The sequence below is a fragment of the Nelumbo nucifera genome, chromosome 2 (genome assembly GCF_055504915.1).
Source record: "Nelumbo nucifera cultivar China Antique chromosome 2, China Antique-T2T, whole genome shotgun sequence".
Classification (NCBI taxonomy): domain Eukaryota; kingdom Viridiplantae; phylum Streptophyta; class Magnoliopsida; order Proteales; family Nelumbonaceae; genus Nelumbo; species Nelumbo nucifera.
The window spans coordinates 18,861,787-18,884,302 of NC_142650.1; the positions used below are offsets into that span (position 1 = coordinate 18,861,787).

The 22,516-nt window shown below is 40.7% G+C and overlaps 1 protein-coding gene across 2 annotated transcripts in view; it reads left to right on the forward strand.

Moving 5' to 3' along the window:
* The window catches only part of LOC104595033 (uncharacterized), a 49,302-nt gene that overhangs the window by 22,230 nt on the left and 4,556 nt on the right, over positions 1–22,516 (forward strand). The window lies entirely within an intron of this gene.

Here is a 22,516-nt window from a genome sequence, read left to right on the forward strand (position 1 = left end):
AACCACTTCCGGCCACCAAATGATCCTTTTTTGAATCTCTTGGTTCCTAAAGAAGGTCTCATTGTCTTTTCAATATGATCCACTACCTTAACATGCAATTTGAAGGTAGACAAGAACACTGGCAGATTTGGTAGTACAAACTTGATTAAAGTGATTACCCCCTAGTGACAGTGAGATGTAGCTTTTTTTTTTGATCAATAACTGAAACATATTCATTGATATGGAAGAAAATTAAGCATCAGAATTACAACAGGGAGAGATAACCTCTCTTTTTATTTTTGAAAGGTAAAGTAATTTTATTCAAGAAGGAAAAAGATACAACAAGGCCCACACCAAAAGGAAGGCCTAGAAACAACTCAAGTTATAGACTCCACAAAGACTGAGTTTTAAACAACCGAGGCAAGTCCAGGTGCTTGAAATCATGAGTAACAGACACCCAAGAAATCAGCTTGCCCACAGCTCTCTGCACTAACTCTTATGGATTCTTAACTCTGTTACCAAAAAATCTGTTATTTCTTTCAGACCAAATGGACCACAAAACAGCTGCTGGTATGGTTTTCCACACTAATTTTCCCCTCTTATTTAAGCCTTTGATTTTCCAACAGCACAGCAGATCCTTGACAGACCTTGGCATAACCCAGCTGATCCCCAAAGCTTTTAAGAAATGCTCTCACACCAAGGAGGAAATAGGACACTGAATGCATGGGTGGTCTGTTGTTTCTGGGTGGATGCCACACAGACCACAAGAGGAGTCCAGATGCTGGATGCCTCATCTCTTCAAATTAGACCTAGACAGACATTTATCTAGAGCCATTATCCATATAAGAAAATTGGATTTAGAGGGACTTGTTGGATTCCAAATCTGATTGGCAGGAAAAACCGTAGAACCTGAACTGCTTAGCTTGAAGGCTAAGGATTTAACAGTGAGGCAGTCATCGGAATTCCATTTCCAACTCCATTCATCCTCCAAATTTATATTTATCCTCTTTTTCTGTAGAAGCTCCTGCAGCTCCACAATCTCTACCAACTCCCAGTCAAACAAGTTTCTCTCGAAGGGTTGGGGGGGGGGGGGTCCAAGTAATAGAATCTCCAGAAAAGTTATAAGTCTCAGCCACTGATGAATTTTGGTTAGCAACACACTGAAATAGGAGAGGAAAGGCTTCAGCCAGAGGGCCCTCCAAGCACCAAGGGTTCTTCCAAAAGTTAATTCTATCCCCTTTTCCAACCTTAAAACTGACACCTTCCAAGAATGCGGGAATACTTTCATGATGCCTTTCCAAAGAGAGCTGCCCCAATTTGGAGGAGGATTCCTAGATCTCTAGTTACCCCACTCCACTCCATATTTTGCAGCTAAAAGGTTTCTCCACAAAGCGTTCCTTTCAGAAGCAAATCTCCAAATCCACTTACTGAGAAGAGATGAAATTAAACTTCTTCCTTATTCCCAGCTCACCTTCTTCCTTGGGGAGGCACACTTTGTCTCACTTGACTAGGTACAATTTCTTTTCATCTTCCCAACCCCTCCAGAGGAAATTTCTCTATAACTGCTCCAATCTTTTTGCTGTTTTGTTTGGGATAGGGAAGAGAGAGAAAATAAGTGGGGAGGTTAGAAAGAGTACTCTTTGTCAGAGTCACCCTACCCCCAAACCCAAGCCAACACCTCAGCATAGTTTTCTAAATTTGAAACTCTATCTGGCAAGCAAACATGTTCCCAGAATTTGACAAGGTTCCCAGAGCATGGTTTATACCTGATATATATGATCAGAAGGAAGGAAGGGTGGCATGGATGGCTTTCTATGGAGAAGCTCTTGTAGCCCTAACCTGAACTCCAGACTCCCAGCCTTTAGCCACAAGACCATGAATGCTAATGACCACCTTTGCCCACAACGTTTCTCCATCCTCTGGCAGTCTCCACAACCATTTACCTAACAAAGCAGTATTTCTTTCCTATATATTCCCAATGCCTAGACTACCATACTTTTTACCCCGACACACCATCTCCCAATTTACCCTATGATCCTTTTAGTCCGCACCTAGTTCCCAAAGAAAGTCCCTCATCAGTTTTTCCAACCTTTTGCTAACCCCAAGTGGAATCCTAAAGACTGGCATGAAATACATCGGTAAATTAGCTAAAGTGGCTCTAATCAAGGTAATCCTTCCTCCCAAAGATAACCAATTACTTATCCATGAGGCCAGTTTCCTAGTGAATCTCTCTACTGCAGGATTTCAAAAATTGCTATTCCTTTAGGGCTATCCTCTAAAGGAAGACCCAAATAGTTCAAGGGCCATCGAGAGACCACACAACCTAAAATTTCTTCTCTCTCAGTTATTTCCTCATTCATATTCAAACCGACAATACAACTTTTATGAAGGTTGATTTTCAGGTTGGACATTTTTTCAAAGAGCTCCATAATCTGGTTTAGGTTCCTTACCCAATTCAAATCCTTGCTAATCTCTTTGTGAATCTTTCCAGCACTGGGTACTAGAAACTCTCTAACCTTGGATTTCCCCCCACAGATAAGCCTTAGTACTTTAAAGGTCACTCACTTATCTCATAGCCTAAAATTGTAGCCAAGGAAGACACCTTCTCTCTAGGCTCTCCTTGCCTATTTACCCCAGCTACACAGCTTTTGTTCCAATTTACTCTCAAGTTGGAGACGCTTTCAAAACATTCTACCAACAATTCGAGATTATCCATCCCTCTGGTTCACTACTACCTTGCATCCTCTTCTGAAGGAACAATTCATTGTTCTTCAAGCTTCTGCAATAGAGAAGTTATCTCTTCAAGCTCTTGATCCAAAAGAGGCTTCCTAAATGTAGGACACCATATCACCTGATCCCCTCTTACTTGAAAGTGCTATTAGTTGTGATATTCTTAACACTCAACCTATAAAATCTTGGACGTAACGGTAAAACTTCCCCACCCCACACCATTCGTCCTTGGAAAACTTCACCCGTGTACCCTTCCCCACTTTAAATTTTCTGTACCTTGTGAAGCTTTGTTGAAATTTCATGATTCCTTTCCACACGCTAAGCATGCCTCCAGCAAACATAATCTCTTTGGAGGATTTCCACCTGGAGCCTCCACTCTAATTATCTTCTTGCCAGAAATGCTGACTTCATATTCCTTCTGCCATTATAGGAACTCAAGTCGCAAGACATGAACTCTAGAAATCTAAAATTTTCTCATCAAGAACTTTCTCTTAGGCTACTCCATGCAAACAATCTTATCCCTTCAATCTGCTGTTAAGCTAAAGGAAAAAAAACAGAAAAAAAAAACAATGGGCTAAAGGTTGTTCTCCAATCACCTACTGTATCAGTAATGTGTATTGCCATTCATTCCAAAACGTGGTAGGATACATAGTGATAAAAATTTATTAATCACCTAATGCAAGCCATCAAAGGTGGGAACAAAAAGACAAAATCCTAGGTTATAAGAGAATTGGGATTTGGGAACAAATTTAGAAATTAGGTTAAGACTTAGAATTTGCAGCTATTTTAGGAGATTGCTCATGAGTTCAAATAATCAGAGTGGTTGCATTAGAATGGGTTTTCACCTACTTTACAAGAGCAAATGAGTTCATTTCTGGCCCTGTCCTTTGTAGTTTTTCCATTCATCCATATCAACATACACAAAAACTTACAAGAAAAAGAAAGAAATCTCAAGGAAGTTAAGGAATGCATATTAACAAGGGCCATCCTATGGCTGAAAACCTTAGAACTGTTTATGGACTACTCCTGTGATGATATTCAGAGGAGTTGGGCAGCGGTGGCTTCAATAGCTTCAAAGAAAACCAGATTACAAGCAAGGTGGACTTCTCCAGAATTTCGATGGCAGCAGTCACCCGGGGCCCTCAGGTATTGGTGGAATCTTGAGGGATAAGGACAGCAACGTTCTTTCCTTATTCTCAGGCCTAGTAGCAGTTGGAGACTCAACAAGGGCTGAATTACTAGCAGTTGTACAAGGCTTACAGATTGCAAGCCAACTTGGAGTGGAAAATTTGGTAGTTGAAGCAGAGTTCGGACACTATCACTTGGGGCTACAGAGATATTCTGAGGAAAGTAAAATGGCTTACAAGAAACATGACAATCAATGTTCAGTGTGTCAACAGATCAGCTAATGCATTGGCACTCTTTGGCTAAACAAGGGGTTTTTTGGGTTTCTTTGTATTGGGCTAATTTATAATTTTGCAGTTTTTGGGTCTGTACTCATCCCTTTGGGAAGGTAGCATCTCGTGCCTCCTCCAAGGCTGCTGATTGTACTTATCCTTTTTCTCTATAATAAAATTGCCTAACCATTCATAAAAAAAACACAGAAACTTAGTAATAGGCTCCTATAGCTGACAAAATGAGGGAAAATTGATTAAGATGGTTTGGTTATGTGCAGCACCTGTAAGAAGAAATGATCTGTTATAAGTGGAAAAGGCTAGAAAAGCTAGTGGTAGACCAAAAAAAGACATGCCTTGAGGTAGTAAGGAATGATTTAAGGGATCATAATTCATGTAGCCAACCTCATATAGTTGAGACAAGGCAATGGTGATGATGATGATTGAGAGAGGACTTTCTCTCCATGAGAAATTTCTAAAAGTTAGGTTTGTCATGAATATCGAAGGGAATCTGAAATTCCCAGTGTCTACTCTGCTTACACTACTGAATCCTGTGGTTCTTAGGGATGGGGGTGTGGACTATATGTCATGTTGGGCTCTTCACTTGTAAATCTTTGTTTAGTTCACTTGTAGCCTCCTCTTCTTCCCATTCCCTTCTTTCCCTGTTAAAGAAATTTGGTTTTCCCCCACTCCTCCTAGAGTCGGTGCTTTTTGCTGGGAAGTGTATCATGACTACATTAACACGTGATAAGCTCCAAATGAAGAGACCAAACTGGTGTTTGTCCCCCAATTGGCGCTGCTTATGTAAGTTAAATGGTGAGACTGCATTTCATCTCTTAATCTCCCGCCCCTTTGTTGGCTTTATTTGGGATTGGTTTGCTTCACTTTTTGGTTGCAGATGGCTTCCTCCTGTCAGCATTGAAGGATTGTTTTACCCTTCAAATTGCAGTTGTACAAATAGAAGAGGCAAGCTTATGTGGAGATGTACCAGGGCAGCAGTAGTTTGGACAGTTTAGCAGGAAAGAAATTCAAGAATATTTGGTGATAAGGAGAGGAATAAGGAAGCCTCGATCGAGATCATAACCCTAAGGTGGCTCATTGGGTTAAACCATCGGATCTGTTTTCAGACTTTCAGGTTGATGATTTCTTCAGTTCATGGGGGGCTATAGCTGCTCCCTCCTTTAGAAGACAAATAGCTACAGTGGACTGGTCACCTCCATCAAGTGGCTGGCTGAAGTTGAATTTCGATGGGAGTTGTGTGGGCAATCCTGGATCCATTGGACCTGAATTTCGCCAACTCCTCCTAATTTGTGCCAAATTCCTCATCAACCCTTAGGGAGATCATCCGCCCCTTATTTTTCTAGTTTTTCTAATCCGCAGGCCTCTGTCCTCCCTCTTGTCTCTCATTGAGTTTCCTCTCCCTCTTGTTTTTCAGGTTCAAATGGATTGCCATCCCACCAAAGCAGAGGAACACACTTTAGACAGCTCCAATATCAAGCATTGGTAGGAAGGTTGCGGTGAATATAGGAGCCTTTAAGATCGCTAGAGCATTGGGGATTGAAAGGAGGAAAGTGGTGAGAAACAAAAACAACCGAGAAAGAACTTATTAAGAGTGGGAAGCATCAGGAGAGAAGTGGAAAAAAGGGCCCCAAAAGAGAATTAAAAAGGCTTCAGTGGGGATTGATGAATCACACCTCAGATGGAAGTAGGATGAACAAGGGAACTTCTGTAAGAGTGACTCTATGAAGATTTTAATCTGGAATGGCAGGGGATTGGGAGGTCAGGTTAAAAGAAGTCTAGTGAAAGAAACTCTAAAAAGAGAAAACCTGGGCATAATCATCTTACAAGAATAAAAAAAGGAAGTAGTTGACAGAAAACTTATGAAAGCTATTTAGGGAATAAGGGGAAGGAAATGGACTACTGTTCTAGTGGTGGGGTCTGTAGGTGGAATCATTCTAGCTTGGAAGTGTAATCATTCATGGAGAGAGAGAGACGAGAGAGAGAAAGTGAAGAGAAGAGAAGAGAGAAAAGAGGAGAAGAGGAAGATATGATTGAGAGACACGAACAAAAAACTATTCTGGCTGCCGCCAGTTTAGTTATTTATATTAACTTAATGTAAAAGGAATGGGAGATTACAAGTATGCCCCTGGTGGCACTCCCTAGTAACAAACTAATAAGAAAGAAAGAAACTAACTGGCTGACAGCACACTAACAACAACTGTAAAATAACAATTAAATAATCCTCACAACACTTCCCCTCAAGTTGGGCTGAATATGTCTATCATGCCCAGCTTGTCACATAACTCATTGTGCCGCGAATATGCCTATCATTTCCCTTTTTTCTAATTTTTCCCTTATGAAGTGTTTGTCCACCTCAATGTGCTTGGTCCTCTCGTGTAGGACAGGGTTGCTGGCAATGTTTATGGCTGCCTTGTTGTCACAGTAAAGAGACATAGGATTATGAACAACAACTCCAAGCTCCCCTAGAAGATTTTTTAGTCAAAGGACTTCAGCCACCCCATGTGCCATAGCTCTATATTCAGCTTCAGCACTTGACCTTACAACCACACTTTGTTTCTTGCTTTTCTAGGTCACTAGGTTTCCTCCCACAAATGTGCAATACCCACTTGTGGACTTTCTATCATCCACAGCACCTGCCCAATCAACATCTGTAAAGACTTCCACCTTTAGGTGATTATGTTTACTGAATAGTAGACCTGTTCCGGGATACTTTTTTAAGTATCTAAGAACTCTCTCTGCTGCCTCCATGTGTGTTTTCTTAGGAGAGTGCATGAATTGGCTTAGAACCCCAACTGAATAGGCAATGTCTGGACGGGTCATGGACAAATAAATCAACTTTCCCACTAACCTTTGGAACTGTTTCACATCTTTCAGAGGTTCACCATCACAGTCACCCAACTTGTGATCAACATCCATGGGAGTATCTGCTGGCCTTGCGCCTAATTTGCTTGCGTCTTGTAATAGATCAAGGGTGTATTTCCTTTGAGAAACGAAGATACCTCTTTCTGAGTGGGCGACTTCAATTCCAAGGAAATACTTTAGGGGACCTAAATCTTTCACTTCAAATTTAGATGCAAGGAATTGTTTCAATTTTTGTATTTCTAAACTCCAATTTCCTGTAATGATGATATCATCCACATACACTATCAATACAACAACCTGTTCCTGACATCTCTTCACAAAGAGTGCGTGATCAGATTGACATTGTTTGAAGCCTACCTTATTTTCCAAGCTATGAGAGATTGTTTTAAACCATAAAGAGACTTTCTTAGCTTACACACCTTATTTTCACTTCCCTTGGCACAAAATCAAGGGGGTTGAACCATGTATACTTCCTCTTCTAGGTCACCATTTAAAAAAGCATTCTTTATGTCCAGTTGATGCAATTCCCAGTCAAGGTTAGCAGTTAATGACAGGAGGACCCTAATTGAGTTCATCTTAGCTACTGGAACAAAAGTCCCATCATAGTCAACCCCGTACACTTAAGTGTACCCTTTGGCTACTAATCTTGCTTTGTACCTTTCAACTGTCCCGTTTGCCTTGTGTTTAACCGTAAACACCCACTTACACCCCATTGGGTCTTTCCCCTTGGAAGATCCACCAATTCCCAAGTTTGATTTTTATGAAGGGCATTAATCTCCTCCTTCATAGCATTTGTCAATTCAGGGCATTTTAAGGCTTCTGCAACATTTCTGGGAACAGGGATGCAATCAACTGCAGATAGAAAGGCTCGGTATGAGGGGGAAATGTGATCATAGGAGACATACTAGGTAATGGGGTGTTTGGTAGTGCATGACCCGACTCGCTTTCTTTGAGCAATAGGAATGTCAAGGTCATCCACAGTAGGAGCAGGAGTATCAATAGATGCAATAGGGTTTAGACTTACCTCCTGGGAGTCTAATAGTGTCGGTTGCTCAATGTTTGGCTGCTCCACATCTCTATCACATTGTTGATCTCTACGGCGTGTACGTTGGAAGACACGAAAGGGAGCAAGGCCCGGAATAGAAGGAAGAGAGATTTGGTGGATCTGAACCTGCTTCTCCTCTTCCACACTACTACTCTCCCCCTGAGAAGAAGCAGGGAAGAACGGTTCAGACTCAAAGAAGGACACATCCATAGACAAAAAACTTATGACTAACGGGATAGAAGAAAAACAACCTTTTGAGAAGAGAGGACTGTTTAGAAAGTTGCGAAAATTCAAAAGAAAGTAGCAGAAACCAGAGTTCAAGAGGAGAGAAGAAGGTGGCGGCAACTTGGGTTCAGAGAGAGAGATTTTCGAACATAATCCCTTCTCTTACTCCCTTAATTCTATTTCATTAAGTTAAACTTTAGTACTTTACAAAGAAGCCCCTAGTTGGGCAGAAAATTAAAAAGACATAACATAAGAAAGAATAAAGCCCAGATTAAGGCCCATTACAGCAAAGAACATAAAAGATAAAAAGGATAAATAGCCTATGGGCCATTCGGCCCATCTTCTCTACACTCCCCCTCAAGCTGAGCATAGATGTCAATCATGCCAAGCTTGCCAGTATCATGCTGAAGTTTAGCCTTGGGAATGCCGTTGGTGAGGAAATTAACTAACTGTCCTTCAGAGGTGATGAAAGGTAGACACACTTCTCCAGAAGCCACTCTTTCTCGAATGAAGTGTATGTCAACTTCAATATGCTTAGTTCTGTCATGTTGCACTGGGTTGTGAGCAATGTTGATGGTGGCCTGATTATCACAGTATAACATCGTTGGCTTATCATGCTCAATACCCAGTTCCTCCATCAAGGATTTAAGCCACAATAGTTTAGAAACTCCATGAGCCATGGCTCTGTATTCCGCTTCGGCTGAAGATCGAGCAATAACTGATTGTTTCTTGCTTCTCCAAGAGACAATATTACCTGCCACCAAGCTACAGTACCCAGAGGTAGATCTTCGGTCATCAATGTTTCTGGCCCAGTCAGCATCTGTGTAGGCTTCAAGTTTCATATGGCCATGCTTAGCAAATAGAATTCCCTTTCCAGGGGAGCCCTTTAAATAACACAAAATCCGTTTTGCTGTTGCCATTTTAGTATCCCTGGGAGCATGCATGAATTGACTGATGCAACTGACAACATGCAATGTCTGGCCGAGTCATGCATAGATAAAGAAGTTTTCCAAATAGTCTCTAGAAGACTCCCTTATCTTCTAACAATATTACATTTGAAGTAGAGAGTTTATGGCTCATATTGATAGGAGTAGCAACTGGTCTAGCACCCATCTTCCTTGTTTCAGAGAGCAAATCAATAACATACTTTCTCTGAGAGATAAGGATTCCATCCTTGGATCTAGTAACTTCTATGCCAAGAAAGTATCTCAATTCCCCCAGATATTTGATCTCAAACTCTGTATGAAGGAAAGATTTGAGATCATTAATCCCTGAGACATCATTACCTGTCACAACAATATCATCAACATACACAATCAGGTAAACGGCTAGGATCCTCTCCTCTTCACAAAGAGGGTATGATCAGACTATGTCTGTACATAGCCAAAGCTAACAAGGGCAGCCCTAAACCTTTCAAACCATGCTTTAGGGGACTGTTTGAGTCCATAAAGAGATTTCTTCAGCCTACAGACCTTTCCTTTCATATCTGTTTCAGACATCCCTGGAGGAAGAGACATATAGACCTCCTCATGTAACTCTCCATTCAGAAATGCATTCTTTACATCTAGTTGATAAAGTGGCCAGTCTGAGTGTGCAGCAAAAGATAGCAGAACTCTCACAGAAGTCATCTTGGCAACACGGGCAAAGGTCTCCAGATAATCAATCCCATATGTCTATGTATAGCCTTTTGCAACCAGCCTAGCCTTGTACCTTTCAATGGTGCCATCAACATGATGTTTGATAGTAAAAACCCACTTACAACCTACTGGATCCTTCCCTTCAGGCAAGTCAACCACTTCCCAAGTGTCATTCTTATGCAGGGCATCAATTTCTGTTCTCATAGCATCCCTCCATTCTGAAATAGTAAGAGCTTCTGACACAGACCTGGGAATTGGGTTAGAAGCAACAAAAGAAAGGTAGGCAAAATATGAAGGAGAGAGCAAACTATAAGAAAGGTGTTTGGAAATGCAATGTGCAGTACACTTCCTTTTTCCTTTCCTAATAGCAATGGGGATATCAAGGTCTGGGAAGGATGACTCCAAAGGGGCTGTAACAGTACCTGTTGTCTCATTTGTAATTGGAAGTGCATGAGACTCATGTGTTGTAGGGGAAACAATCTGCTCATTTCTGGTTCTCTGTCGTTGGTACAACCTGGGATTAAAAAGAGGGCGAGGAGGTAAAGGAGGAGGAATAGGAACACTGGAATGAAAGTGAAGTGACTGATCCTCCCTTGACTCATTTGAAGAAGGAAGAGACTCAGCAAAAGACTCAACTGGGAAAGGAAGAGGAAGAGCAAACACCTGTGACAAATCCTCCCCCTTTGGACAATGTCTCTCCAGAGAAGAACCATAAAAGGAAGAAAGCTCATCAAAGGTGACATCCATTGAGACATACTGAGTGCCAGTCTTCGGATCAAAACAACAGTAACCCTTCTGTGTGGGGGAATAACCAAGGAAGATACACTTATGGGGTTTTGGTTCAAATTTATGTCTTTGGACACTTGGGATATGTACATAACAAGTGCAGCCAAAGACATGAAGAGGAATAGGAAAAAGATCCTTGTCCGGATGAATAAGACTGAAGGGAGACTTAAACCCTAAAACTCTGGATGGCATACAGTTTTTAAGGCAGGTAGCAGTGAGAACAACATCACCCCAAAATTTTGTAGGGACATGAGGCAAATAGAATACTTCTTGCAACTTCAACAATATTCTTTTGCATTGTCGGATTTGAAAATTTAAATTCTGGTATCAAACTGGGTTAGGACAAATTCATGGAATTGCCTCACAAGTCTGGGAACTTCATCACGGGACTTCATCAAAAATATCCAAGTGAATCGAGAAAAGTCATCAATGAACAAGATAAAATATTTGTAGCCACCCATAGAAGGTAAGTGGTAAGGTCTCCACACATTAGAGTGCACAATATTAAAAGGAGAAGAAGATCTTTTATTACTCAGAGGATAACTGTTTCTACAATGTTTTGATAGTTCACAAGACTCACAATGAAGATTGGACAAACTAATTCCCTTAAACAGTTATGGGAATAAATGATTTAATGTAGAAAAAGAAAGATGACCCAAACGAAAATGACATAACATGACTTGACTGATGGACTCTATAGATGTAGACCCAAAAGCAGCTTTTCCAGGTTGTTCATGGCACTGTCCAGGAGTATCCAGTAGATATATTCCATTCGCCTCACGGCCTCTCCCAATCACCTTCTGAGACTCCAGATCCTGAAAAGCACAGTAGGAAGGGAAGAAGGTTACACAACAGTTTAATGACTTAGTTAGGCTACTTACAGATAACAAGTTTGTATTTAGTCTGGGTACATGAAGAGTAGAAGGAAGAACCAAGGAGTCTGTAGGCTTGGTGGTTCCCTTGCCGGAGATAGGGGCAAGAGAGCCATCGGCTAGGGTGATTTTGTCACGTCTAGGAAGTAAATCATATAAAATAAACAAAGTAGAAAGCCTGGTCATATGATCAGAAGCACCAGAATCAATAATCCAAGGGATCCTACGATTACCTAAAATGGTTGCATGATTGGCAGAAGCCCGTATACCTGAATGAGCAAATGCAGAAGATGTTGAATTTCCTGGAGGGTTGGAAGAAGAGGTCACACCCTCTAGGTGGCTGATCATCCTCCCAAACTTCTCATATTCTGCCTTCATAGATGCTAACTGCTCACTAGCCGTCATCTCTTCAGTTTGGTATCTGTCACTATTTGGACCAACAGCAACATTGGCACTCCCTGCCTTTATATTATCAAACTTCTTCTGAAACCGAAGTGGTAGGAGCTCAGGATGCAATTTCCAGCACTTGTCTTTAGTGCGTTTTGGCCTTTTACAGTACTCACAAATAATCTCTTTCTTCCCTGAACTACTTGGAGTCCCTGCAACCCCCTTGGGTTTCACTCCCATATTAGCAAAGTGATCATTTAGACCAGCCCCTTGGACATGGACAGGTCTTCTGCTTTCTCCGCTACTTACCAAGGCATATGCTTGAGACAGTGAGACACTATCCTTGGATAAAATATTTTGCTTTGTAATGTCGTACTCTAGATTTAGCCCTGTTAAGAACTCAAACACCTTATTTCTCTCAACCAGTTTTCTGTAGGTCTCAGCATCCTTAGTGGTGTCCCAGGCTACAACTTCTATCAAATCTATTTCTTACCATAAAGACTTCAGTGTTGAGAAATATACAGCTAATGGTTTCTCCCCCTGTCTCAAATTCTTCACATCACTTCTCAACTTGTAAACCTTGGCCACATTTAATTTTTGGGAATATGTTTCAGCAACACTATCCCAAATTTCCTTTGTTGAATTCATTCACAAATAGTGTTGACTAATCTGTGGTTGCATTGAGTTCGCAAGCCATCCAGTAACAGTATAATTTTCTTGCATCCACTTTTCATATGATGGATCATCTTCCGGAGGAGCCTTTTTGCTCCCGGAGATAAAACCCCATTTGCCTCTACTACAAATATGAATTTTTACTGATTGTGACCAAGCCAGATAATTAGTTCCATCCAGCTTGACTATGGTCATAGCCAATAGAGAGTCTACAGAGGCTCCCAGAACTTGTCCGGATTTAGCAACAAGCTTGTTTTCAAAGTCTGAGGAGTTCATCTTCTTAAATACTTCAAAAATGACTTCAAACAACTTCGAATAACAACAAATGAAGACAGAACAAAAACTGTGTTGTGAGCCAACCTCTATGCAGTCGTACCTATAACCTGCATCACACCCGGAAGCTGGGAGAAACAGAGAAAACTCAGCGCTCCTTGTAGACTTCATAGAGCACCAATCCACTTGATTTGATCTTCAAGAAGAAGAATGAGAAGGCCTTCAGTCACTGAGCGCCTAGGTCAAACTCCCTGTGGGGCTCGCAATCAGATTTTTCCAGAAAATTTGGGTTTTGGGCAACACACTTGAATCTGTCAAGAGGACGACAAAACCAGTTCCCTTCTCTCCAAAAACCACTAACAACTTGGCTGAAATAGGTTTCTTTAACTATTCATACGATTCAGTTCTTCATACACACTATGTATGGGGAAAAAAAGGTGAAAAGAAAGGGAAAAACGAGCCTGCTCTGATACCAAGAAGAAAAACAGCCTTTTGAGAAGAAAGGACTGTTTAGAAAGTTGCAAAAATTCAAAAGAAAGTAGTAGAAATCAGAGTTCAAGAGGAGAGAAGAAGAAGAAGAAGAAGAAGAAGGTGGCGGCAACTTGGGTTCAGAGAGAGAGATTTTTGAACATAATCCCTTCTCTTACTCCCTTAATTCTATTTCATTAAGTTAAACATTAGTAATTTACAGAGAAGCCCCTAGTTGGGCAGAAAATTAAGAAGACATAACATAAGAAAGAATAAAGCCCTGATTAAGGCCCATTATGGCAAAGAACATAAAAGATAAAAAGGATAAATAGCCTATGGGCCATTTGGCCCATCTTCTCTATAGGGATCAAAGCACTGATACCCTTTTTGAGAGGAGGGATACCCCAGTAAGATACAAGGAATGGACCGAGGGTCTAACTTACCTCGAGGCGGAGATAAATCCTAGACAAAGGCACGATAACCAAAAACTCTCATGGGAATGGAAAATAAAGGGGATTGAGGGAACAACAACTGATGAGGGGCCATGTAGTTCAACACTCTGGAGGGCATGCGATTGATGACATAAGCAGCTGCAAGTATAGCATCCATCCAAAACCTTTTTGGAACATTCATGTGTAACATCATCCTGCGAGGTATCTCAAGGAGGTGTTTGTTTTTTCTTTCTGCAACACCATTTTGTTGTGGTGTTCTTGCGCATGAGCTCCTATGAATAGATCCGTGGGAGGCAAAGAACTCATTAAGACATGTTGGATAAAAAGATCAGCTAATTCCCTAGGTGACGGTTTAGCAAAACAAGGGGCAGAAAGGGATTCTTTGTTTTGGGCTAAGATGTAACGTTAGTGTCTTTGTATATTCGTATTTTCTTTTTTCATTTCTTGAAGTTCTTTGTGACTCTTGGAAGATAAGTGTGTTTGTCTTCCACTTGTAAATTTTCTACTGATGAATTAATGAAAGTGTTATTGATAAAAAAAAAAAAGAACTCATTAAGCTCACCATGGAAATATTCTTTTGCATTGTCTTATTGGAAGATCTGTATTTCAACATGGAATTGCGTAAATACCATCCTTTGGAAGTCTTTCACAATCTTTGGAACTTCGTCTCTACTATGCATAGGGAATACCCATGTATAGCGAGAGAAGTCATCGATCAATGTGATAAAGTACTTATGTCCGCCCTCAGAGATTATAGTAGTAGGCCTCCATACATCAGAATACACAACATGAAAATGAACACTTGATCTTTTATTATTTGAGTGAAAAGTTGTTCTACATTGTTTGCTCAACCGACACGTTTGACACTGGAACTCTGACACTGAACATGACTTAAATAAAAACGGAAACAAAGACTTTACTATTTCAAAAGAAACATAACCTAACCGACTATGCCACAAAAAAAATTGACTCTTATTTGATTGACTATATGACTTTGAGGATGACACCGAGAGACCAGCTTTGTTGTCGAGAATGTAGAGACCATCCATTAGGCTCCTTCTACCAATCGCCCTCCCAGAAGTTAGATCCTGAAAAACACATGAACCAGGAAAAAATGTTACACTACAGTTTAAAGAGTTTGTGATACTACTGATTGAAAGCAAATTTATAGGAAGTTGAGGGACATGCAATACACAATTCAGGTTAAGGCCATGGGGAAGAGATATTGATCCTTGGCCTGCAATGGAGGAGAATGAACCATCTGCAAGCCTCACTTTATCCCTTCCTGACAAAAGGCTATAAGTCTAAAACAAGTTCGGCTTATCGGTCATGTGGTTAGAGGCCCCTGAGTCAATGATCCAAGGGGTACCAGTGGTAGTAGTGACATGGAATGCAGAAGCCGCATTACTTGATGTAGATGTAAATGAAGTAGGAGTACCAGTGACTGAACTATCCATCTGTAGCAAAGCCCTACCATATGACTTCAAGTGGTCTCTGAAGGAATTCATGATATCTTCCTTAGGGTCAGAATTAGTAAGGTGGTCCCGGGTAGTACCATCAACCTGAGTATCTTGGGTTGCCACATGTAGCTGCATTATGTGTTGTGTTCGTCTTCTTCTGACCTTGCCCTTTACCCTGTTCTTGGTTCTTCACTATCTACTTGGGTTTCCCGTGAATTTCCCAACATGTGTCACGTGTATGTCGTGAGCGCCGACAGTGGGTACAAAACAACTTGTCTTTATCATCAACCTTCTTGGTGTCACTTTTCTTCCCCATGTTGTTATTACTCATTGCAGCCAATGCAACTTGTTGCTCCCCCTCGGTTGTAACCATCACACTCCACCTACTTTCTTCAGATTGAACAAGGGCATATACCTCGTGAACCGACGACAACTCTTTACTTCCTAAGATCTGAACTCTCGAGGGTTCATAGACAGGGTTCAGTCCCAACAAGAAGGCAAACACACGTTGCTGAGAAACCAGCTTCTTGTAGGCCTTAGCATCATCATCATGTTTCCACTCTATAGCCTGATAATGATCAAATTCTTTCCATATGGAAGTAAGGGCTGAATAATAGGTAGACAAACTACGATTTCCCTGTTTACAGGTTGAGGATTCAGCTTGCAACTGGTAAACCTTGGCATAATGCCTTTGCTCAGAATAGGTGGTTTTGGCCTGTTTCCAAATCTCACTAGCGGTGTCTACCCACATAAAGTTCTTCTTCACATCAGGTTCCATGGCTGCAAGGAGACAAGACATCACCATACTGTTTTCTTGGTCCCTCCTATCATGTTCAGCTGTCTCACTCTTAGGTTCTTTCACCCTTCCATTTATGTAACCAGCTTTTCCCCTTGCTGTTATATAAAGTTTTACACTTTTAGCCCACTCCAGGTAGTTTAAACCATTTAAAGGGGTAATGGGCATGGGAAACATAATGTTTTCACTTCCCAAACCAGCTGTGCTGCGGGTTGGTATAACCCCCGATGAAGTTAAATCATAGTTTGCCATAGAGTACTGCTGAATCAGACCAAATCCCACACAACTACACAACAGCCACAATCAGAATACCAACCCCCAAGAAATTTACTTCTGGATTGCGGAAAAACAAAGAACTGCTGAAATCAACTCAGTGATGATTCAGCCATTAAAACAGCCCAGTAATCAATCCAGCACCAGCCATTAGAATAGTATACTAGCAGTTCGACTACAGCACATGCAATCTAACAGTCCAGCATCTAAACGAAGGTATAAAACCAAAAAAGTAAGGCCTTCACACCATTGGCCATAGAAAAACACAAGAACACATACCCTGTCCAGCACCTGTACGAAGGTGCCAGCCCAGAAATTAACTTCACAGCATCAAACAGATAAGGAAGGGAGTCTTTACTGCATCGCCCTTCTTCTGCTAGGGTCTCTTTGATGTTACGACCAAGGAAGAACCCAAACAAAGAGCTGCAAGTGGCCTGCTAGGGTTTCTGTCTTCCACGTCCAAGAAATCAAAGAAGAAAGAGGACGAAGCAGGTTCAGATGGGAGAAACAGGTTTTTATAGCCCAGAACCTTGCTCTGATACCATGTAATCATTCATGGAGAGAGAGAGATGAGAGAGAGAAAAAGAAGAGAAGAGAGAAAAGAGAAGAGGAAGATATGATTGAGAGACACAAACAAAAAACTATTCTGGCTGCTGCCAGTTTAGTTATTTATATTAACTTAATGTAAAAGGAATGGGAGATTACAAGTATGCCCCTGGTGGCACTCCCTAGTAACAAACTAATAAGAAAGAAAGAAACTAACTGGCTGAGAGCATCTTAAGCTGACAGCACACTAACAGCAAGTGTAAAATAACAATTAAATAATCCTCACAACATGAAGGATGATGAAATATCGGGTTTGGAGATTGATAAAGGTGAACTCTCAATCTCAGTCTTGTTCACCAATAATAAAGATGGATTCAGTTAGATATTTTAACTGGAGTGTATAACCCCAACTCTCCCTCTGATAGAGGTTTTGGGATGAACTGGACTCTTTGCATGAGGATGAAGGTATCCCGTGGTGTTTAGCAGGAGATTTCAATATCACTATATTTAGTCAAGAACACTCCAATGGCAGAGTCCTGACCAGAAGCACGAGGAATTTTTCTAATTTCATATCTAGACACAATCTGTGTGATTTCCCCCTCAATAGTGGACTCTTCACCTGGTCAAATATGCAAGAAAATGCCATAAGCTGCAGACTTGACAGATATCTGCTATCTCAGGACTGGACTCTTTGCATGAGGATGAAGGTATCCCGTGGTGTTTAGCAGGAGATTTCAATATCACTATATTTAGTCAAGAACACTCCAATGGCAGAGTCCTGACCAGAAGCATGAGGAATTTTTCTAATTTCATATCTAGACACAATCTGTGTGATTTCCCCCTCAATAGTGGACTCTTCACCTGGTCAAATATGCAAGAAAATGCCATAAGCTGCAGACTTGACAGATATCTGCTATCTCAGGACTGGATGGAGAGATTTCCCAACCTTTCTCCAAGAACTTCGCCCACGGTGCACTTCAGGTCACTGGCCTATCTTGCTGAACACTGATAGGATCACCAAAGGAAAACCACCCTTCAGATTGGAAAATTCTGGATATCACACAAAGACTTCAACAACAAGGTTGTTGCTTGGTGGGAAGAATGCAAAGTAGAGGGCTAGGCTGGATTCAGGCTGTTACAGAAATTAAAATACCTAAAGAGAAACCTAAAATCTTGGGGAAGCGAGGAATTTAAAGCTTATAAAGACGAGAAGAACAGAATTCTTATGGAGTTAGAGGAGATGGATAGTAGAAAGCAAAATGGTACCTTAGATGATTTAAGCAGAGGTAGAAGAGCTTATTTGAGGAAGTTATGGGAGAAAATGGTTAGAAGAGAATAAATCTATTGGAGACAAGACAACAACTCTAGATTCTTCCATCCTTACGCTTCGGGAAGGCTTAGAAAAAATTTAATTTCTAAGCTGAAAGTGGACCAAAGGGAAGTGGAGAGTCCTGAGGAAATTAAGGAAGCCTTCCTCTCCTACTTCAAAAGCCTTTACTCAAAAGACAACAATAGCCGGTTTACCTTGAGCATGTGGGAAGGTACGATTCTGTCAATTGACAAGAGAGTATGGCTGGAAAGAAGTTTTGAAGAGGAAGAAGTTAAAGAGGCAATCTTTAGTATGAATGGAGATAGGGCTCCTGAGCCTGATGGCTTCCCCTTATTTTTCTTCCAAAAGTATTGGGAAATTGTAAAAATAGATCTGATGGAGTTTTTCAGGGACTTCCACTCTTTTGCCATTGTTAACAAAGGCTTAAACTCAACCTTTCTTTGTCTCATTCCAAAGAAAGGGGGAGTCTTGGAGGGTAAAGACTTCAGACCAATAAGTTTGATAGGGAGCACTTATAAAATTCTAGCTAAGGTGTTGGCAAGAAGGCTAAAAGAAGTGCTAGGAGACCTAATTTCCCAAAATCAATGTGTTGGACAGCATTCTAATAGCAAATGAATGTTTGGAAGACAAGAAAGTTTTTGGGAATCCGGGGTCCTAGTCAAACTAGATCTTGAAAATGCTTATGATAAAGTGGATTGAGATTGCATTTTAGACTGCCTTAAGAATTGGAAGGAAATGGATCCGATGGATCAAAGGCTGTATTGGTTCTTCTTGGTTTTCAGTGCTGCTAAATGGAGAACCTAAGGGCTATTTTCAAGGTTAGCAGGGGTCTCAAACAAGGTTACCTGTTTCTCCCTTTTTCTCTTCACCTTGGTGATGCACATTTTTAATTATCTTTTTTGATTAGGCCAATCTTCTTAATCTGGTGAAAGGATTTCAAGTGGGAAGAGATAAGATTTGCATTTCCCACTTATAATTTGCTGATGACATCATCTTGTTCTTGGATATCTCTTTAATCAACATCTCAAACACAAAAAAGGGTAATTGAATACTTCGAATTAATCACTGGACTGAGGGTTAACTTCTGCAAAAGTGGTATAGTTAGCTCTAAACTCAATGGAAGAGGAACTTCTAGAAAACCTCAAATCTTTGTTGGGATGTAAAGTGGAGAATCTTCCTATTTCCTATCTAGGGATGCCTCTTGGAGGGAATCCAAGAACTTTCAACTTTTGGGGGCCGGTGGTGGAGAAATGTGAGAAGAAATTAGCATCTTGGAAGAAGTGCTATCTTTCAAAAGGGGGAAAGCTTATTCTCTTAAAGACCTCCTTAGAAAATCTGCTAGTCTACTTCCTTTCAGTATTCCAAATTCTGACCAAAGTCAGAAATTAGATTGAGAAGCTTTAAAGGAACTTTCTTTGGGAAGGTGGGGAGAAAAGAAGCCACTTAGTCAGTTGGGAACAAGTTTGCAAGCCTAAAGAGGAAGGAGGTTTGGGAATTGGGCACTTGAAAGAGAAAAATTCCTCTCTCCAGGGTAAATGGCTTTGGAGGTTCCCTAAAGAATCCAATGCCCTTTTGGCAGCTATCATTTCAAGCAAGTATGGGTCAAACACAAACGGGTGGGATAACAATCTCCATTTGAACAAGATAAAGTCAACAAATCCTTGGAAAGGTATAGTCTCCACTCACACTTTTTTCTTTCCTTTTATAAGATATAAAGTAGGTAATGGTTCTAAAATAAAATTTTGGAAAGACCTTTGGTGGGGAGAATTTACCCTTGCTGCCTCTTTCCCCAGACTTTTCAACCTCACCCTAGACCAAGAAGCTACTGTTTCTTCCTGCCTTCCAGACCAAACTGCTGAAAACACCTTGGACCTTCGCCTTAGAAGACCCCTAAGAGACCCAGAGATCTCTGACTTAATTGCTTTATTTCAGACCCTTTAAGAAGCCTACATTTCCTCCTCCTCCTTTGACACCCGAGTCTGGACCCTCCACCCAACTGGCGATTTTTCTTCTAAGTCTATGTTCATGGCTCTGACTGCAGGTGAGCAAAATTCCTCTTTCCCTTTCAAGAAGATCTGGTTTAGCCATATCCCACCAAGAGTCTGTTTCTTTGTTTGGGAAGCTTGTCTTCTGAGATTAAATACTTGTGATCTCCTACAGAAGAACTTGGGAAGACTATCTCTCCTCATGTTTGCATTTTATGTTTGAGTGAGGGTGAATCAGCAGATCACATTCTTCTTCACTGTAAGTTCACTCAAAACATATGGTTTCATTTCTTGAGAATGTCGGATACAATTGGGTTATATCAGAGCATATTCTGGATTTCTTGCATCAGTGGTAAGGAATAGGCCTAAGAAAAAGGGTTAAAGTTTATTGGCATCTGTGCTACATGCAGTAATGTGGGAGAGTTTGGGATGAAAGAAATAAACGCCTATTTGATAATAAATTTAGGCCCCTCAAAGAGTTAATTTCAGATATCACTTACCTTTCTAACTTCTGGACTGTCAATTCAGATATGTTCAAAGGTCTCTTAGTCAATGACCTCAATAGAGATGCTCACACCTTTCTGTTTCTTCCTTAAACTCAACAAGCAATCCTTGAGACAGCCAGCTGTTCTCAGTGATGGAGTGGTGACCCTAAACTTTAATGGAAGTGCTTTAGGTAATCATGGCTTAGCTGGCATTGGAGGCATAGTAAGGGATGCAAGGGGCAGCATCTGCTGGACTTTCAGCAGTCCAATTGGATTGGCTGATTCTACAAAGACTGAAGTGGTGGATGCTCTAACCGGAATCAGAGTAGTGAAAAATTTGGGAATTCAGAACTCAACCATTACAGGTGACTCAGCAAACACTATAAAATGGTTAAGGGACAAGGAGGGGGGAACCTTGGAGACTGAGCCACTATTTGGCAGAGGCTAGGGACTCCCTAGGCTGTTAAAATGCAAGATTAACTTGGATTCCTAGGAAACTAAATCATATAGCAGATGGATTAGCCATATGTGGTGTGCATTTGGATTATTTGTATAGTGACAAGTTTCCTCCTCTGTAGGCTTTTGGGGATCTTCCCCTGTTTTGTACATCTTCTCATGTACCTCTTCTTTCTTTAATGAAATTTGGTTAAATTTGCCTTAAAAAAAAAAAAAACAAAAAACAAAAAATCCTGGCCCCTCCGGAATTGGAGGTGTAATCAGAGATGAGGAAGGAAACATACGTGCTTTCTTTGTCAGGTCCAATTGAGCAAGGTGATGTGGCATCTGCAGACTTCTTGTCTGCTGTTTTTGGAGTTGAGAAAGCCAAAGAATTGGGTATTGAAAGATTAATTATTGAAGGTGACTCCAAAACAGTAGTAGAATGGCTAAAGAAGGGTGAGGGAGTATCTTGGCATCTAAGGAATGTCCTTAGGCATTTCAAATGGCTCTCTAGGGGCATGTTTATTCAGGTTAATTGGATTAGATCTGCCAAGAGTCTGGCAGATGGTCTAGCTCAGCAAAGGGGTTCAGAGACAGTATGTTTTGGGCTCAGCTGTAATATGTTCAGGGGGTTTAGACATTTGGTGTCATCTGTATTTTCCACAACGTTTTGCTTCTCTGCTTCCTTTTAAAATTAATTAAATCCTTTCATGAGTTCCTGATAAAAAAAAGATATACCTGCATCAATTTCAGTCCTTTAGAGATGTTGGATGATTGTTGTTGGAAGCTTTCGTGAGGTATTATTGAAACTTGAAATCTTGCAGAGAAAGAAAGGAAAGCCTAGATTCACTGTAGGGTTGGTAGAAACCATTTACCATCACAATAGTAAGCAAGATTTGACTAAAAATAGTATCCATGTTTTGACAAACATAAAACAAACAAACAAAGACACATATAGACTATAAGATTGGCCCAAACTCTGTTTTAGTACAATTCTGCCACTGTAATATAAAGTATAAGCTACTAAACTGAACTCACTGAAAATTTAAACATCACTAATGACATGACTTAAAAGTAATCATCTCTTGGACTAGATGCAATAGAAATGTACCTTGGACTCTAAAAAATGTCTACAGGGAAGTTGAAAGAATTGCAAGAGAGTCAAATGCTGAATTCAAGTGGGTAAAGAGTGCAAATGGGTTGGCTGATTCCCTTGCTAAACAAGGGACAGCAAGGCAACAATTGTTTTGGGCTTGTTTGTAGTCTAGCTTATGTTTTTGGGGAGACACTCTGGTCAACAAATTGTAATGCTTTTTCACATGTCAATTATTAAACAAAGTTATTTGCTGATCAAAAAAAAAAAAAGATTAAGATACCCCTCTGACTAAATTCAGCCCAAA